The sequence below is a fragment of the Bos mutus genome, chromosome 4 (assembly GCF_027580195.1).
Source record: "Bos mutus isolate GX-2022 chromosome 4, NWIPB_WYAK_1.1, whole genome shotgun sequence".
NCBI classification, from domain to species: Eukaryota; Metazoa; Chordata; class Mammalia; order Artiodactyla; family Bovidae; genus Bos; species Bos mutus.
In genome coordinates, this window is record NC_091620.1 from 69,068,067 (window position 1) to 69,088,928 (window position 20,862).

The 20,862-nt window shown below is 40.4% G+C and overlaps 1 protein-coding gene and 1 non-coding gene across 2 annotated transcripts in view; both read right to left on the bottom strand.

The window, feature by feature from the left end:
- Positions 1 to 20,862, bottom strand: part of STARD3NL (STARD3 N-terminal like) — a 61,516-nt gene that overhangs the window by 34,680 nt on the left and 5,974 nt on the right. The gene's annotated exons all lie outside the window — the stretch shown is intronic.
- Positions 13,956 to 14,028, bottom strand: TRNAS-GGA (transfer RNA serine (anticodon GGA)). The gene has a single exon. It is a non-coding gene; the product is annotated as a tRNA-Ser (tRNA).

Sequence of the window (20,862 nt, forward strand, 5' to 3'; positions counted from 1 at the left end):
GACTGAGTCAGGCACAATTCTGAGTACTTAACACACATTATGCCATTTAAGTTTCACAATAGCTCCCACAAGTAGGTCCCACGTATTAGAATGTACTCCTGAAACATCACAAAAGTCAGTCAAAATTCCTATGAAAGAAAAAAACAAAACCTAACTGGAAGGCACATATTTCTGTTTACACATTAAACTGTTTCACTGCATTTTGAAACCATGCATGCATACAACATATATTTATGTGGGCTGAAGAACTTTGAAATTATGTATGTTTTGACTGGTTTCAAATCTTGGAGGGGGGGAACCCTTACTTTCCACAAAGATATCCACCATCTTCCACTTTTTTTAAACTATGGCTCTCTCAAGTCTCTTATTCTCCAGGTTTTGAAACATATGTGATAATGAGAAAAGCTGAAGGAAAATCACTTTAAGCTGAAGGAAAATCAGTGTAAGCAACTGACAATCAGTGTCAGGAGACAAGGAAAAACTTATAAATTTATGAGAGACATGTGTGCCCAGTCTTACAGGGTCAAACGTGTGGAAATAGAGGTCACAAGATTATTCATCAGTAGAAGCCAGAAACATGGACTCTAAGAGCAAATTTCTCAAATATTAAGCATTAGTTCAATTAAATCAATAATAAGTATACTGATGGTCAAGGAAAACTCATTACAGACAAGCCACTGTGTGGCCTGTACTTCCCTAAGCTTTTCTGTAGGGAAAAACTGGAGTAAACCAAAAAATACCTACAGATGATAAAGATACCATCAAAATGTAGTTGCAAAAGAAAGCTATTAATCAGTTGTTCAAGTACATGGAGAAAGAAATCTATGCATCAAAATATATTAAAGACTTTACTAAAAAGTTAACAAAACAAAATCATTACTATGCTAAATCATGCTAAATAAACCATGATTTCGGGATGAGGAATTCCTTCTTAGAAAATCTACAATGGGAAACAGAAATGAATACATAAAAATCAAGTTTTTATTCAAAAACATTAGAAGCTAAACAAGAATATTGCAAGACAGGTCGTGAAATCTTAAAATTCAGCTTGAAAAATGGGCAAAGCACATCAAGGCACAAAAGAAAACTACATTTGTTAATAAACTAATGTAAATCTCACCCAATACCTATTCATTTTTTAGGGAAGCAAATTAAATTCACAAGATTATTTATTAAATACCTTCCTGGGACCTTCAGACAGAGGTCAAATTTCTTAATCTTGCCTAACCTAACACATGGCTTACTTCCTCCAACCTCTCCAGAACCACTTCAGCACACCACAAATCACAAGCTTGCCTTCCCTAGAAGAATTACCTGGGTCACACAGCCTGTGGCATAAGCCTTCTTGGAGGAGGTCACCATTAACCCCACCACAGAGCCACCTAGCAGACCACCCACAAACTGAAGAACAATTATACTAAAGAAATTCTCGCACTGTTAAGAAAGTTCTAGGACCCACAACACATTTCCCAACCTTGGGATCTGGCAAAGGGACTGAGAACCCCCAGGGAATTTGTCTTTGGAGGCCAGGGGGATTTGGTTACAGAATTTACACAGGACAGGGGAAACACTCTTGGAGGGCACAAACAAAACCTTGTGCACACCAGGACTCAGGAGGAGGGAGCAGTGACCCCACAAGAGACTGACCCAGACTTGCCTGTGAGTGTCCAGGAGTCTCCAGCAGAGGCCGGGGTTGGCAGTGGCCTGCGGCAGGGTCTGGGGCACTGAGTGCAGCAGTGCATGCAGGAGACCTTTTGAAGGAGGTCACTGTTATCCTCATTACCTCCACCAAGGTTTGGTCTCAGATCAGACAACAGGGAGAGGACACAGTCCCGCCCATCAACAGAATTGGGTTAAAGATTTACTGAGCATGGCCTCACCCATCAGAACAAGACCCCGTTTGCCCCACAGGCAGTCTCTCCCATCAGGAAGTTTCCATAAGCCTCTTATCCTTATCCTTCAGAGGACAGACAGACTGAAAACCAGAACGACAGAAAACTAATCAAACTAATCACATGGACCGCAGCCTTGTCTAATTCAATGGAACTATGAGACATGCTGTGAAGGGCCACCCAAAACAGGTCATGTTGGAAAGTTCTGACAAAACGTGGTCCACTAGAGAAGGGAATGGCAAACCATATCAGTATTCTTGCTTTGAGAACCCCATGAACAGTAAGAAAAGGCAAAAAGATATGACACTGAAAGGTGAACTCCCCAGGTCGGTAGGTACCCAATATGTTACTGGAGAAGAGTGGAGAAATAACTCCAGAAAGAATGAAGAAACAGAGCCAAAGCGAAAACAACGCCCATTGGGGATTGTGACTGGTGTTAGAAGTTAAGTCCAATGCTGTAAACAACAATATTACATCAGTTCAGTTCGGTTCAGTTCAGTCACTCAGTCATGTCCAACTCTTTGCTACCCCATGAATCACAGCAGCCAGGCCTCCCTGTCCATCACCAACTCCCGGAGTTAACCCAGACTCACGTCCATCGAGTCAGTGAGTCCATCCAGCCATCTCATCCTCTGTCCTCCCCTTCTCCTCCTGCCCCCAATCTCTTCCAGCATCAGAGGTTTTTCCAATGAGTCAACTCTTTGCATGAGGTGGCCAAAGTACTGGAGTTTTAGCTTTAGCATCATTCCTTCCAAAGAACACCCAGGACCGATCTCCTTCAGAATAGACTGGTTGGATTTCCTTGCAGTCCAAGGCACTCTCAAGAGTCTTCTCCAACATCACAGTTCAAAAGCATCAATTCTTCGGCACTCAGCCTTCTTCACAGTCCAACTCTCACATCCAAACATGACCACTGGAAAAACCATAGCCTTGACTAGATGGACCTTTGTTGGCAAAGTAATGTCTCTGCTTTTGAATATGCTATCTAGGTTGGTCATAACTTTCCTTCCAAGGAGTAAGCGTCTTTTAATTTCATGGCTGCCACCATTTGCAGTGATTTTGGAGCCCCAAAAAATAAAGTCTGACACTGTTTCCACTGTTTCCACATCTATTTGCCATGAAATGATGGGACCAGATGCCATGATCTTCATTTTCTGAATGTTGAGCCTTAAGCCAACTTTTTCACTCTCCACTTTCACTTTCATCAAGAGGCTTTTGAGTTCCTCTTCACTTTCTGCCATAAGGGTGGTGTCATCTGCATATCTGAGGTTATTGATATTTCTCCCACCAATCTTGATTCCAGCTTGTGCTTCTTCCAGCACAGCATTTCTCATGATGTACTCTGCATATAAGTTAAATAAGCAGGGTAACAATATACAGCCTTGACGTACTCCTTTTCCTATTTGGAACCAGTCTGTTGTTCCATGTCCAGTTCTAACTGTTGCTTCCTGACCTGCATACAAATTTCTCAAGAGGCAGATCAGGTGGTCTGGTATTCCCATCTCTTTCAGAATTTTCCACAGTTTATTGTGATACACACACTCAAAGGCTTTGGCAGAGTCAATAAAGCACAAATAGATGCTTTTCTGGAACTCTCTTGCTTTTTCCATGATCCAGCAGATGTTGGAAATTTGATCTCTGGTTCCTCTGCCTTTTCTAAAACCAGCTTGAACATTAGGAAGTTCATGGTTCACATATTGCTGAAGCCTGGCTTGGAGAATTTTGGGCATTACTTTACTAGCATGTGAGATGAGTGCAATCGTGCAGTAATTTGAGCATTCTTTGGCATTGCCTTTCTTTGGGATTGGAATGAAAACTGACCATTTCCAGTCCTGTGGCCACTGTTGAGTTTTCCAAATGTGCTCACATATTGAGTGCAGCACTTTCACAGCATCATCTTTCAGGATTTGAAATAGGTCTACTGGAATTCCATCACCTCCACTAGCTTTGTTCGTAGTGATGCCTTCTAAGGCCCACTTGACTTCACATTCCAGGATGTCTGGCTCTAGGTCAGTGATCACACCATCGTGATTATCTGGGTCATGAAGATCTTTTTTGTACAGTTTTTCTGTGTATTCTTGCCACCTCTTCTTATTATCTTCTGCTTCTGTTAGGTCCATACCATTTCTGTCCTTTATCGAGCCCATCTTTGCATGAAATGTTCCCTTGGTATCTCTAATTTTCTTGAAGAGATCTCTAGTCTTTCCCATTCTGTTGTTTTCCTCTATTTCTTTGCATTGATCACTGAAGAAGGCTTTCTTATCTCTTCTTGCTATTCTTTGGAACTCTGCATTCAGATGCTTATATCTTTCCTTTTCTCCTTTGCTTTTCGCTTCTCTTCTTTTCACAGCTATTTGTAAGGCCTCCCCAAACAGCTATCTTGCTTTTTTGCATTCTTTTCCATGGGGATGGTCTTGATCCCTGTCTCCTGTACAATGTCACGAACCTCATTCCATAGTTCATCAAGCACTCTTATCTATCAGATCTAGGCCCTTAAATCTTATTTCTCACTTCCACTGTACAATCATAAGGGATTTGATTTAGGTCATACCTGAATGGTCTAGTGGTTTTCCCTACTTGCATAGGAACCTGGAATGTTAGGTCCATGAATCAAGGTAAATTGGAACCGGTCAAACAGGAGATGACAAGAGTGAACACTGACATTTTGAGAATCAGTGAACTAAAATGGACTGGAATGGGCGAATTAAATTCAGATGACCATTATATCTACGACTCTGGGCAAGAACCTCTTAGAAGAAATGGAGTAGACCTCATAGTAAACAAAAGAGTCTGAAATGCAGTACTTGGGTACAATCTCAAAAACAACAGAATGATCTCTGCTCGTTACCAAGGCAAATTGTTCAATATCACAGTAATCCAAGTCTATGGCCCAACCAGTAATGCTGAAGAAGCTGAAGTTGAATGGTTCTATGAAGATCTATAAGGCCTTCTAGAACTAACACCCCCAAAAGATGTCCTTTTCATTATAGGGGACTGGAATGCAAAAGTAGGAAGTCAAGAAATACCTGGAATAACAGGCAAATTTGGCCTTGGAGTACAAAATAAAGCAGGGCAAAGGCTACCATAGTTTGCCAAGAGATGCACTGGTCATAGCAAACACCCTCTTTGAACAACACAAGAGAAGACACTACACGTGGACATCACCAGATGGTTAATATCAAAATCAGACTGATTATATTCTTTGCAGCCAAAGATGGAGAAACTCTACACAGTCAGCAAAAACAAAACCAGGAGCTGACTGTGGCTCAGATCATGAACTTCTTATTGCAAAATTCAGACTTAAATTGAAGAAAGTAGGGAAAACCATTAGACCATTCAGGTATGACCTAAATCAAATCCATTATGATTATATAGTGGAAGTGAGAAATAGATTCAAGGGATTAGATCTGGTAGACACAGTGCATAAATAACTATGGATGGCGGTACATGACATTGTACAGGAGGCAGTGATCAACCATCCCCAAGAAAAAGAAATGCAAAAAGCCAAAATGGTTATCTGAGGAGGCCTTACAAATAGCTGAGAAAAGAAGAGAAGCTAAAGGCAAAGGAGAAAGGAAAGATTTACCCAACTGAATGCAGAGTTCCAAAGAATAGTAAGGAGAGATAAAAAAGCCTTTCTCAGTGATCAATGCAAAGAAATAGAGGAAAACAACAGAATGGGAAAGCCTACAGATCTCAAGAAAATTAGAGATACCAAGGGAACAAAGATGGGCTCAATAAAGGAAAGAAATGGTATGGACTTAACAGAAGCAAAAGATATTAAGAAGAGGTGGCAAGAATACACAGAAGAACTATGCAAAAAAGATCTTCATGATTCAGATAACCACGATGGTGTGATCACTCACCTAGAGCCAGATATCCTGGAATGCAAAGTCAAGAGGGCCTTAGGAAGCATCACTAAGAATAAAGCTAGTGGAGGTGATAGAATTCCAGCAGAACTATTTCAAATCCTAAAGATAATGCTGTGAAAGTGCTACAGTCCATATGCCAGCAAATTTGGAAAACTTAGGAGTGGCCACAGGACTGGAAAAGGTTAGTTTTCATTTCAATCCCAAAGAAAGGCAATGCCAAAGAATGTTCAAACTACTGCACAATTGCACTCATTTCACACTCTAGTAAAGTAATGCTCAAAATTCTCCACGTCAGGCTTCAACAGTATGGGAACTATGAACTTCTGGATGTTCCAGCTGGATTAACAAAAGGCAGAGGAACCAGAGATCATCAAAAAAGCAAGAGAATTCCAGAAAAACATCTACTTCTGATTTATTGACTATGCCAAAGCCTTTGTGTGTGTGGATCACAACAAACTATAAAAAACTCTTAAAGACATGGGGATACCAGACCATCTTACCTGCCTCCTGAGAAATCTGTGTGCAGGTCAAGAAGCAACAGTTAGAATTGGACATGGAACAACAGACCGGTTTCAAATAGGGAAAGGAGTACGTCAAGGTGGTGTACTGTAACCATGCTTCTTTAACTTATACGCAGAGTACATCATGAGAAATGCTGGGCTGGATGAAGCATAAGCTGGAATCAAGATTGCCAGGAGAAATATCAATAATCTCAGATACACAGATGGCACCACCCTTATGGCAGAAAGTGAAGAGGAACTAAAAAGCCTCTTGATGAAAGTGAAATAGGAGAGTGAAAAAGCTGGCTTAAAACTCAACATTCAGAAAACTAAGATCATGGTATCTAGTCCCATCACTTCATGACAAACAGATGGGGAAACAGTGGAAATAGTGAGAGACTTTACTTTTGGGGGCTTCAAAATCCCTGCAGATGGTGACTGCAGCCATGAAATTAAAAGATGCTTGCTCCTTGGAAGAAAAGCTATGACTAACCTAGACAGAATATTAAAAAGCAGAGATATTACTTTGCCAACAAAGGTCCATCTAGCCAAAGCTATGGTTTTTCCAGTAGTCATGTAGTCCAGTAGTCATCTGAACTGAATAGGAATCACATTCTCACCAACCTGACCTTGTACTTTCCACCCTACCCTGAGAGCAACTTTCCTTTATCTCTAAGACTCTTCAGTTCAGTTCAGTTGCCCAGTTGTGTCTGACTCTTTGTGACCCCATGAACTGTAGCATACCAGGCCTCCCTGTCCATCACCAACTCCTGGAGTTATCCAAACTTATGTCCATTGAGTCGGTGATGCCATCCAACCATCTCATCCTCTGTCACCCCCTTCTCCTCCTCCTGCCTTCAATCTTTCCCAGTATCAGGGTCTTATCAAATGAGTCAGCTCTTCCCATCAGGTGGCCAAAATATTGGAGTTTCAGCTTCAACATCAGTCCTTCCAATGAATATTCAGGACTGATTTCCTTTAGGATGGACTGGTTGGATCTCCTTGCAGTCCAAGGGACTCTCAAGAGTCTTCTCCAACACCACAGTTCAAAAACATCAACTCTTTGGCACTCAGCTTTCTTTATAGTCCAACTTTCCCATCCATACATGACTACTGGAAAAACCACAGCCTTGACTAGATGGCCCTTGTTGGCAGAGTAATGTCTCTGCTTTTTAATATGCTATCTAGATTGGTCATAACTTTTCTTCTAAGGAGTAAGTGTCTTTTAATTTCAAGGCTGCAATCACCATCTGCAGTGATTTTGGATCTCCAAAAAATAAAATCTGTCACTGTTTCCACTGTTTCCCCATCTTTTTGCCATAAAGCGATGGGACCAGATGCCATGATCTTAATTTTCTGAATGTTGAGCTTTAAGCTAACTTTTTCACTCTCCTCCTTCACTTTCATCCAGGGGCTCTTTAGTTCTTCTTTGATTTCTGCAATTAAGGGTGGTGTCATCCGCATATCTGTAGTTATTGACATTTCTCCCAGCAATCTTGATTCCAGCTTGTGCTTCATCCAGGCCAGCATTTCTCATGATGTACTCTGCATATGAGTTAAATAAGCAGGGTGACAATATACAGCCTTGATGTATTCCTTTCCCAATTGGGAACCAGTCTGTTGTTCCATGTCCAGTTCTAACTGTTGCTTCTTGACCTGCACACAGATTTCTCAGGAGGCAGGTAAGGCGGTCTGGTACCCCCATCTCTTTAAGAGTTTTTCACAATTTGTTGTGATCCACACACTCAAAGGCTTTGACATAGTCAATAAAGTAGAAGTAGATGTTGTTCTGGAACTCTCTTGCTTTTTTGATGAGCCAATGGATGTTGGCAATTTGATCTGTGGTTCCTCTGCTTTTTCTAAAACCAGCTTGAACATCTGGAAGTTGTTCCGGTACTGTTGAAGCCTGACTTGGAGAATTTTGAGCATTACTTTACTAGAGTGTGAAATGAGTGCAATTGTGCAGTGGTTTGAACATTCTTTGGCATTGCCTTTCTTTGGGATTGGAATGAAAACTGACCTTTTCCAGTCCTGTGGGCACTCCTGAGTTTTCCAAATTTGCTGGCATATGGACTATAGCACTTTCACAGTATCATTTTTTAGGATTTGAAATAGTTTCGCTGGAATTCCACCATCTCCATTAGCTTTGTTCATTGTGATGCTTTCTAAGGCCCTCTTGACTTCACATTCCAGGATGTCTGGCTCTAGGTGAGTGATCATACCATCGTAATTATCCAAGGAGCGGTGGCTGTACGGGTGCAGGAGGGCCTAGAGGAGCTATTCCACATTCAAGGTTAGGAGCAGTGGCGGTGAGGAGATACCCCTCGTCCAAGGTAAGGAGCAATGGCTGCGCTTTGCTGGAGCAGCCGTGAAGAGATACCCCACGTCCAAGGTAAGAGAAACCCAAGTAAGACAGTAGGTGTTGCAAGAGGGCATCAGAGGGCAGACACACTGAAACCACACTCACCGAAAACTAGTCAATCTAATCACACTAGGACCACAGCCTTGTCTACCTCAACGAAACTAAGCCATGTCCTGTGGGGCCAACCAAGACGGGCGGGTCATGGTGGACAGGTCTGACAGAATGTGGTCCACTGGAGAAGGGAATGGCAAACCACTTCAGTATTCTTACCTTGAGATCCCTATGAACAGTAGGAAAAGGCAAAATGATAGAATACTGAAAGAGGAACTCCCCAGGTCAGTAGGTGCCCAATATGCTACTGGAGATCAGTGGAGAAATAACTCCAGAAAGAATGAAGGGATGGAGCCAAAGCAAAAACAATAACCAGCTGTGGATGTGACTGGTGATAGAAGCAAAGTCCGATGCTGTAAAGAGCAATACTGCATAGGAACCTGGAATGTTAGGTCCGTAAATCAAGGCAAACTGGAAGTGGTCAAACAGGAGATGGCAAGAGTGAACGTCAACATTCTAGGAATCAGTGAACTAAAATGGACTGGAATGGGTGAATTTAACTCAGATGACCATTATATCTACTACTGTGGGCAGGAATCCCTTAGAAGAAATGCAGTAGCCATCAAGGTCAACAAAAGAGTCCAAAATGCAGTACTTGGATGCAATCTCAAAAACGACAGAATGATCTCTGTTTGTTTCCAAGGCAAACCATTCAATATCACAGTAATCCAAGTGTATGCCCCAACCAGTAATGCTGAAGAAGCTGAAGTTGAACGGTTCTATGAAGACCTACAAGACCTTTTAGAACTAACACCCAAAAGATGTCCTTTTCATGATAGGGGACTGGAATGCAAAAGTAGGAAGTCAAGAAACAGCTGCAGTAACAGGCAAATTTGGCCTTGGAATACAGAATGAAGCAGGGCAAAGGCTAATAGAGCTTTGCCAAGAAAATGCACTGGTCATAGCAAACACCCTCTTCCAACAACACAAGAGAAGACTCTACACATGGACATCACCAGATGGTCAACACCGAAATCAGATTGATTCTATTCTTTGCAGCCAAAGATGGAGAAGCTCTATACAGTCAACAAAAACAAGACCAGGAGCTGACTGTGGCTCAGATCATGAACTCCTTGTTGCCAAATTCAGACATAAGCTGAAGAAAGTAGGGAAAATCACTAGACCATTCAGGTATGACCTAAATCAAATCCCTTATGATTATACAGTGGAAGTGAGAAACAGATTTAAGGAACTAGATCTGATAGATAGAGTGCCTGATGAACTATGGACGGAGGTCTGTGACACTGTACAGGAGACTTTAGACAAAACAAACTAATAAAAAAGATTAGCTTATCAGGTTGTTGTGATTCACCTGTTTACCAGCCCTCCATTCTGGGCAGCTAGGAGTAGGAATAAATGAGAAGGGGCTACAGTGCAGTTAAAATAGCATCAAAAACATAAAACACTAAGAAACAAACTTAAAATATATGCAAGGTCCCAACACTGAAAACTGTAAAACACTGTTGAAAAAAATCAAAGAAGATGAAAATAGACAGGCAGCTGATCAGGTTTACGGATTGGCAGGAATCATGGTTAATATTTCTATTCTTCCCAAATTGATTTGGAGATTCAACTCAATCTCAACCATAATCTCATCAAGCTTTTTTGGTAGAAAGTGACAAGCTAAATTTAAAATGTATATAGAAATGCAAAGAAATGAGAATGTCCAAGGCAATCTTGAAAAAGAACAAAACTGGAAAACACTCTACTTAAAGACCTTCTGCAACACTTCAGTAATGAAGACAGTGTGGTACTAGCATAATGATCAACAGACAGACCAGTTGAACATAAGGGAGAGTCTAGAAAGAGATCTGCACTTATATGATCATTTTACTTTTGACAAAGATGTCAAAGCAATCCAACTGGAAAAACAATGTATGATGCTGAGACAGCCAGATATCAAAACTGAAAAAAAAAACAAAAAAAACAATGAACCTCAAACCCTAACAAACACCATGCAAAAAATAATTCAAGATGGATCATAGATCTAAACATAAAACCTAAAAAGATAAAGCTGTTATAAAAATTTGCAGGAGAATATTTTTAAAACCTCTTTGTAGGCAAGTTTTCTTAAAAGACACAAAAAGCCAAAATCATTTTTTTTTTAATATGTAGGCTGTCATAAGGTGTTTCCATTGGCCAGATGCAGTGAGTTGAATATAAAAATGAATAATGACTGTAAAGTTGGAATTTATGTTGGAAAAATTAAGAAGTTTCATGAGTCTACAGTAATACTGCAAAAGAGGGAGAGGGTAGTTCTCTTTTACAAGAAACAAATGTTAGATTAAAACGTAGAACAAATGATAAAATAAGAAATATCAACAGTTTGTAATCCCCAGCTGGAGTAACTAATTCAGACAAGGATCTTTACTGGATGCCTAAAATTATTAAAACATTGTTGAAGAATAGATATTCAAAGTCTCAAAGTGTCTTAGATTATATAATAATTTCATTAGGAATAATATACCTTTATAGTAGAGAGATCTGGCAGTCTCCACCTGTACCAACTAATCAAACAGCATTACCAATACTAGAGCAAGTTGACACTATGTGCCTTTTAAAGTGATACAATCAGAAGTCTGTAACATCAATTATAATGTTCCTGTGCAAAAAAAGTTTAACCTAAATTCCATAAGGATACAATCAAACACAGTATGTGGGATATTCTACAAGACAGTTATCCTGAATCTTGAGCAAAGTCAACATGATGAAAAACAAAACAAAAACAAAAGGTAAGAAAGCAGTGTGTACACTCTTCAAACTTAAAACGTAAAAAGAGCCACAACCATCAAAAGTAATGCACAAGCCTAGACTGAATCCTGAATAAAACAAAAACTAAAAACCCAAAAGATAAAGCTACAAAAAACAACTGAAAAACTGATTATAGTTTAGTATTCTGGTTATGAAATTCTTAACCTCTGAATAATTCAGAAAAACAAGGATAGAAGGATGTTTTGGGATGGGGCTGCTCTATCAATCCACCTAGTACATACAAACACAATGGCACCCCACTCCAGTGTTCTTGCCTGGAGAATCCCAGGGACGGGGGAGCCTGGTGGGCTGCCACCTATGGGGTTGCACAGAGTCGGACACGACTGAAGCGACTTAGCACATACATATGTGTGTGTTTATATGTGAATAACAGTAAATTCTCACTGTGAAAAATCATTAAGTTACCTTTAAGTATGAGTACCTCTGAAAGCAAAATAAGGAACTGGAATGATCCTAGAAAACTTCTTAAATTGTTTTATAAAAGAGAACAAACACATGGAGATTTTGTAAACACATCTTTGTACCACAGGGTGGCTAAGAGTTGGACAGAACTGAAGCTACTGAGCACGCACACATACGACAACTTAGACACATTAACAGACTCAAAGGAAAACCTACGTAAGATTTCTGGGCATCCAAATCATTCTGCCCCTAATAAAAATACTGAATTTCCAAGACACAAACGGAGATGGCTGAAGACTTCTAAAATGCGTGTGACTGAAGATAGGAGTCATCCTATCTGGATTTTTGAGCCAATACCGAATATCTAATAATTGTCTTTTTTTTTTTAATCATTGTCATCAACAAGGCTTTATTAAATGAAACAATAAAGTGCACATCACACAGTGGTTTGTGGTCTAAAGTTTGATCTGATCTTTAGTGAAAATGTACACAAGCCATTACTCTATCGTAAGCTTTTAAAAAGTCAAATTTACCCTTCATTTGTTCCATCCGTTAGTACTCACACTCTTCCCAGACACTGGGGAGAGACAGGTCTACCACAGCATCATGTACCACATGTTTTACTCCTGCAGCTGACTTATTCCACTGGGACCTACATTTCAACTGCACTTCCTTCTTTTTCTTACTTTTCTTCAAGAATTAGAAGTCCAACTCCATAGTAATATCCCTATATACTCACTCCATGGTTGTATTCTGAATACTGTACTTATGTTCCAGATGTCCTATTTTCTAGAGTTGTTAACACTGAGAAGTAAGAAAAGCTTTTATTCCATCCTGATAAGTCTGCTCACCATTTGCTGCTATGTGTTCTGCTCTCTTCCTGCTTCCACACATTCAAGGCTCTCCATTCAAATTCTGTGTCATTTCGTGCAGTTTCATCTCATTTAATAATTTCTCTTAATATCAACACATTAAAGTAACTGTGTATGTATAACGAGAATTTAACTTTTTGACAATCTGTTTCAAGACTCAAATTTATTTAGAATTTAGCATCAATGACTTGGAAAAAGTAAAGCAGAAAACAAGTATATTTTGAAGTTTTTAAGTCACTCCTCTCACTGATACTAACTGATCTCCCAAGAACAAACCTGTTCTTATGGCAATCACTTCCATACCAAAATTAAAAATATCAGTGAACTTTTATTTGACATATAACACAGAAAGAAATATTAAGATTTAAAGATAGCTGGGCAAATATATATTGTTTTCATAATTTATAGGCAAATCTAAAGTATTTATTAAGAAACTGAATCTGGATATATACTATAAGATTTAAGAGTTGTACTTGTTAAGTTTTGAAAATTCAGCGTCTGCCAAGAATATACCTCATCTACTTCATTTACTCCACAACTACACTTTTAATACCAAAAATACGTCAAGTCCTCCTCTGAGCACTGGGGATGTGGCAATGAATAAAATTGAAAGAATGCTCTCCTCTAACAGAGTTTACTGTCTAGAGGGCAGGGACAGAGGATGAAGAAGCAGTAACCTGAACCCAACTGTAAACAGCTTGCTTGGTCAGGATGACGTCACTGAAGTCATTACAGGTGAAAAAAGGTGGAGCAGAGACTAGCAGGAGATAAGGAAGAGATGCCACATAGGTATCAGGAAAAAGAGCAGGGCTACTGGAGGGAAGAGGATGGGTGAGGCCGTGAGGAGGGGCAGAGCTGGCCAGGCAGGAGTTCAGCCAGGTCATCAGCTTCCAGCTTTGCAAGAACTGACAGGAGAGGAGCACGAGGTGCTGAGAAGTTAACAACCTGGGGGAGCCTTGGAGGACCTCACAGGCCACAGTAAAGACAGTGAATGAGGTGGGAAAACACCAGAAGCTTTTCAGAAGAAGAGAGTGAAGTGAAGTGAAGTGAAGTGGCTCAGTCGTGTCTGACTCTTTGTAACCCCATGGACTGTAGCCTACCAGGCTCCTCCCTCCATGGGATTCTCCAGGCAAGAGTACTAGAGTGGGTTGCCATTTCCTTCTCCAGGGGATCTTCCTGACCCAGGGATCGAACCCGGGTCTCCTGCATTCCAGGCAGATGCTTTAACCTCTGAGCCACCAGGGAAGCCCAAAAGCCTGATGCAACTTAAGCTTTAGGAGGCTCTCTGGCTGAGAGAGGCAAAGAAGCAGGGAGTCTATTTAGTGGACTATGGTGGCTGTAATTCAGGAGACAGAAGATGTAGTGCCTTAGTAGACAAGGGTGGTGATGGTGGTTGGTTCCAAATACAGAGCCAAATTAGTAAAGGGATAGATTGGGCACGAGATACAGGACAAGGAGAGGACTAGAAGTCAGCTGCCAGACTTACAGCCTGAGAAGATGGAGGGAGGGACTCGCTATTTACTGCAAGGGAGAAGCTGGAGGAAGGGCGACTCTGAGGGAGAACATCAGTGCAGTTTGGACACAACAAGTATAAGATACTTATTCATATCTAAGTGAAAATAAAAGCAAGCAGTAAGGTATGAGTCAGGAGTTCAGGGGAGAGGTCTGAGTTAGAAATAGAAATCTGGGAGTCAACAGCATGTAGATGGAGGTTATTAACAGCCATGAGATGTAACAGAAATTAAAATAGTCTCCCTTCTCTCCATAAAAGAAGAGGGGGAGGGATAAAAAAACAAAGAAAGTGCATGTATTTGTAGAACAGAAAATAATTATGAAGTGCTGCTAAGTCACTTCAGTCGTGTCTGACTCTGTGCAACCCCATTAGATGGCAGCCCACCAGGCTCCCCCGTCCCTGGGATTCTCCAGGCAAGAACACTGGAGTGGGTTGCCATTTCCTTCTCAATGCATGAAAGTGAAGTCGCTCAGTCATGTCCAACCCTCAGCGACCCCATGGGCTGCAGCCCTCCAGGCTCCTCCGTCCATGGGATTTTCCAGGCAAGAGTACTGGAGTGGGGTGCCATTGCCTTCTCCAAATTATGAGGTGGGCCCTATGTAAATCCTCTAGTTCAGTTTGGTCGCTCAGTTGTGCCTAACTCTTTGAGATCCCATGAACTGCAGCACGCCAGGCTTCCCTGTCCATCACCAACTCCCGGAGCTTGCTCAAACTCATGTCCATCATGTCAGTGAAGCCATCCAACCATCTCATCCTCTTTTTAAATCCTCGTTTCAATCGTAATTTAAATCCTTTAAGAGTTCTCATTTTCTTAAATTATAATCATCGAACACCTACAAAATGTAAAACTCCCAAAAGGTAATGCAATTTTTCTCTGTTCTCAGAAAAACTTCCAAATAGTCACAGAGTGCAAGTGTGCGTGCTGTCACTTCAGTCGTGTCTGACTCTTTGCTACCCTATGGACTAAAGCCCACCAGGGTCTTTTATCCGTGGGATTCTCCAGGCAAGAATATTGGAATGGCTTGCCATGTCCTCCTCCAGGGGATCTTTCTGAGTCTGGGATTGAACCTGCATCTCTTATGTCTCCTGCGTTGCAGGCGGATTCTTTACCCACTGAGCCACCTGGGAAGCCCCAGTCAAGGAGGCAGATATATAAATATTACAAGGGGGTGATCAAAGAGAAGGGAAAGAAATCAAGTATATACTCTTGATAATAAACATGCCACTAGGATGTTGCTTGGTCCATGGGAGGATGAGTCAGCTGGACAGAGGAAGGTCTTTGACGATGTATATCTGTTCTACTACGGATCACAGGTTGACAAAGCTGCACTATTCCACACAGTAATCAAAGTCACGTTGGGTGGCCTATGTTGTCAGCTCACCAGCCTGCAGAGCTCAACATCTCAATAGTCAGTCACATCACCAGCACTGGCTGAGTCAGACGGCTGGAATGTTATAGCTATATCTCATCACTTTTCAAAGGTCGAGAGAGAGAGAGACAAACAAGAATATTATTTTATTTTTCTCTCATTTTTTTCAGAAGCTGCTATCAAGTGGCCCAGAATAACTGGAACAAAAAAGTCACCATAACTGCCTTCCTCCAGCTTCTACTGTCTCTCTTCAGCATCTGGTTCTCCTCCTTATAAATCCCTTCTGGTGCTCAAACTGACTTTACAGCTTGTTCCCCTTTTTGAGATTGAGTTCTAACTTCTACATTCAAATATTTTTTCCAGAGCTGATCCAGAAACTCGTCTGTCTTAATCTTCCTAATCACAGAAGTTATACATAATCTCATTTTTCTTCATGAGTTAGTCATTTCCACAAGTCAAAATACTGCTGACTTTTTTTTTTGGTTGATGATTACCTATCATTTTCCAAAACTTTTTCTTCTCCCAAAAGAATTAAGTCTACTTTAACCTTTCCCCCCAAAATTACAATAGATCAGTTATAAAATATCTAATGATTATTATGGAGTTACCACTATTTTCCCCAATTTTGACCTCATTATTACTGTCAACCAGTCAATCACCAGCAGACTGTAAATCAGAGGAAACATGTTGCTCCTTAGTGCATATATTCTCAAGAATATATAAAGCTTCCTCTTAGGGATGTGTTGCCAGCTTTGGCAATAATGGAATCAACAGTCATATTACTGTCTAGACAGATGAAGGTCCTTCAGTTAAGAAACTTGAAATATATTCCAATGCATATAAGGACATTTTTGTGCTTTGTAATGCCACTTAAGTACTTATTGTAAGCAATTTTCAAACAAATGCTTTCAATTCTCAGAGTGGAACTCATGATCTTACTGATCTAGATCTGAAAATCAGTATCTCGAGGCACTGAGTTTACTGCTATCCTAGGAGTCATAGGAAGGCAGCTAAAGATATAAATTTGTTTTAGTAACTGTCTTTCTTAATCTCAAAGACTAGAATCAAAAATGTGTTCATCATACATTCTTCATAAGCCTTCTCAAAGGCAGAGAAAACAAAAGCTAAATTCCATGTAGCCAGCTGATGAGCAGACAGCAAAGCCAAGGTGGATATTTAGAAGCAAGCTTCATTTCCTCTTTACTCAATGACACAAGACTCCTCTGGAAGGGTAAGGGTTCCCACAGGTGTCACTCTAGCTTTCAGAGCCATCTTCTACTCACTGCTCCTGTAGTGGCTCCACAGCTGGTAGAAATGACACGCTAATAGCAATACTAGGAAAGATGTAACAGCAACTGTCCCTGGAGTTACCCAAGGCCAACTTCCCATCTCACAAACTATACCAAGTCAATAAAAGGCAGTGCCGCTTATACGCTTGCCCGGGAATATCTACCAACAGGCAGAAGTTACATACATTATTTCCTATACTCTGATACACGGGTAAACATAGTTCTTTACAAAATTACTAATCTCTACTATAAGTCAAGATCTGAGGTTCAAAGCTTGGGTGCATGTGACTTAGAAGGACATTCAACCTCAAATCATGATAGCGAGATTTAAAAAAACACCAGCAGCCTTTCCTCTTTCTTCATCAGACTTTTTAGGCAGTCACAAAGGAAAACAGAGCCTTAAGAGATCAGCATCAGATGACTTTATCAACCTAGCCCATGCTTCAGAAAACAGGATCACATAAACAAAGACCACTAATTATAAGACTCAATACAACAACTAGCTGATACACCAATAAAACAATTTGAACTGCAGCCTAATGGTAAGAGTGGGCTGGGAGCATATGTTACAGAGAGAGAGGACATCACTAAAGTAAGACCTCTTTAAGCTCACAAGGTTCTCAATAAAGGTCTGAAACTACCATGTCTCAAAACAAAATCTGCTCTCAAATAATTTAAAAAGATAAACAATTACAAAATCAAAAAGAAAAATTTAAGAATGACTTAAAAATATTGATATTGATGTATAACATATATACACACATTATATATATTATACATATGTGTATATATATACATATATACACACATCTTATACATTATATGTATACATTATATATATAATGTATATGTATAATATATATATTATACACACACACACACACCTGTAAATACATAAAAATGCTTAAGGTAAGAAAAATTCAGTAAGATCTCATACATAAGCTTTCATAATTAAGAGACCATGTTAAACTTGATTCTTCTGCTGGCTCCATCTTTCAAACATTACATTCTTAACTGATGACCATGTCATTCCTCCCAATAGCTCTCATCAGTCTATTCCATGGTTTTCCCAGTCAGCGTTTATCCACATTACTCCAGTAATTCAGTCTACTTGCCTCCAAAACATTCTCTATACTGGAATCATGCTAGTTTTTCTAAAACGAAAGCCTGAAGGAACCACTTCCTCCCTCTGCTCAAAACTCCATTTCCTCACACCCAGAACTCTAGACGGACTAACTCAGGGGTGGTTTCCCTGTCCACGAGGTGGTTCACACTGTCACTGTCTTTGTCCTAATACTCCAGCCTGGAGTGCCTTTTCGGGCAACTGCCAAACAATCAACAGCAATGAAAGCCTATTCATTGTTCAAGGAAGCTTAAGTCCCACTTCCTCAATGAAATCTTCTCTGATCCCACTGGGAGATTATCTGTCTTTACCAGTACTTCCAATCTTTCATACAATTTTACATATTGTTTACATGTCTTATTCTCAGTATTATACCAAAGGTCCCAGAAGACACTTCTGTATCCTTAGCACCTAGGGAAACACCTGGCCATGTGTTTGTTAGGCATTCTTTGTTATTATAAATTTGTTTAATAATAAATATTATTATATTTAATAATATAAATTATATTTATATATTTTTATAAATTATATTTATATAATTATAAATAAATAATAAATATTGCTGTATAAAAGTATGGAGTCTGGGTACTTGCTACCTAAAGTTAGCCAAGTTTATACAGATGTCTGGAGTTCCAACATCAATAAACGAAGAATATTTCATCTCTGATTACTAGCATTGACAATGAAATTAATAAAAATGGTCCAACCTTCCCAAATTAATTTGGTCATCACTTTTTCGTTCCTACTTTGAATTCTATTTAGTGAAGTCACTCTAACAACACATTAGATAAACTGATACAAATATACGGGGAAAAAAGGAAGAAATCACTATATGAGTGGGAACCTACCAGGACCCCGTGAATAAACTGAAATGTATGAAGCATCTACCCCACGGAAACACTCTGCTAGATGCTGTAGGGAAAAGTGAGATGGGGAAGGCTGATCCTCAAGGAAAATATAATTTTATAGAGGAGGTAAAGCGGTTATACAAATAATTAGAAATCAAAGTCTAAGATGGTTGTAACACTAAAGGACAGAATTTTAGGTTCTTACGGCCAGAAAAAAAACTTGATTAAAAACAAAAGCTGGCCTAAAAGAAAACGTATGGCTTCGAAAGAAATGAAAAGGTGACATCCAGCAAGGAAGAGGCAGACTAAATTAAAAACAGAGGAGAAGCAGGAGCACGTCCAAGAGACTGGGCTGCCCACAGCCTCAGGGGCCCACCTGAGGAGGCGCAGGGCAGATCCCAAGGCCACGCACAGACAGTGTGAAAGCGGGAGGCCGCTTTCACACCTAGAGCAGGGATACGAAGGCGCACGGGCTCACGGAAAAGGCTACAAAACCTGGAGAAGTCCACCTGTTACTGAAACAGGTAGAGAGCCGGGTCTTTTCCTACAGGGTTAAACTGGACTCCATTGGTTACTGGCTGTCAAAAAACTGAGGTATGGCTGTGGTTCACTTCTCCAGGATACTGAACTCCAGAATTTATGTCTCCTGGTTGTCCTATATGATATTGCCTTTAGCACCGGTACAGGCAGAGGTCATAAAAAAAAAAAAAAAAAGTTATTGGTGACGCTGCTGAAGGACAAAGTACAGAACTTTCAAACTGAGTCTCTGCTGAGCAGCAGAGCACTAAAATTTCAAAGTGTGATGGATAGTCAGCCTAATTCTCATACTTTTTCGGCTTAAAAGAAAAAGACAACTACCTCTAGTCTAGAAGCACCACCCCACCAATCTATTTCCAGAGACTTCCAAGAAGTGAAAACTTTTGCCCTCCACATAGAATCTATACCTGCGCTTTTAATCAAATGAATATACAATTCTCTATGATTATCACAATGTTGCAAAGTCTCCACAAAAAAGACTACAATCTGATGGCCTGGGACCAAACCTTGTCCCAGTAAGTGATACTTCTTGTCTGTCTACTGGCTTGCATGGTGTTTTTAGTCACTAGATTAATTGCCAATATTAAAAGATAAGCATTTTTCACACAACTAAAATCCAGATCTCTAGCTTCTCTTGAAAAAGAGGCAATTCTGGCAATGCTCCCCTGTTCACTCAGGCACCTCACTGATAGCCCTGTTTGATCCTGCTGGCTTTTGTTTTGTCCCCTGATTTACCTCCAATACTTTGGCCACCTGATACAAAGAACTGACTCATTTGAAAAGACCCTGATGCCAGGAAAGATTGAAGGCAGGAGGACAAGGGGATGACAGAGGATGAGATAGTTGGATGCATCACTGACTCAATGGACATGAGTTTGAGTAAACTCTGGGAGTTGGTGATGGACAGGGAGGCCTGGCATGCTACAGTCCATGGGGTTGCAAAGAGTCGGACACGACTGACTGAACTGAACTTACATAGTCTTTGGGTCCCTAACAGTTTGTGGCCAGTCTGCTGGCTACACAAGGCCAGAGTTTACAAAGAACACTGACGAGTTTCACATCCAATATGACTGCTTACTACTCGTGTAATCCCAAACAAGTCACTTAACCCTCTCCACGCCTCAGATTCTCCTTGCACAAAATGAAGATAATACGACCCATCTTAAAGGGCTGTTGAGAGGAATAAGTTAGTTTAGTAAAGCAGTGATTCTTTACGTGTCTATGGAGGGAAGGACTCAGCTCACACACTCCAGGACATGTGGCAAAGACTGGAGACATTTTTGGTTGTCACAACTGGGGGGAGTGGGGAGTGGTATCCAGGGAGGGTAGAGCCTAGGTATGCTGCTAAACCCCTTACAACTCATAGGACAGTCCCCACCACAAAAAATTATCCAACCTA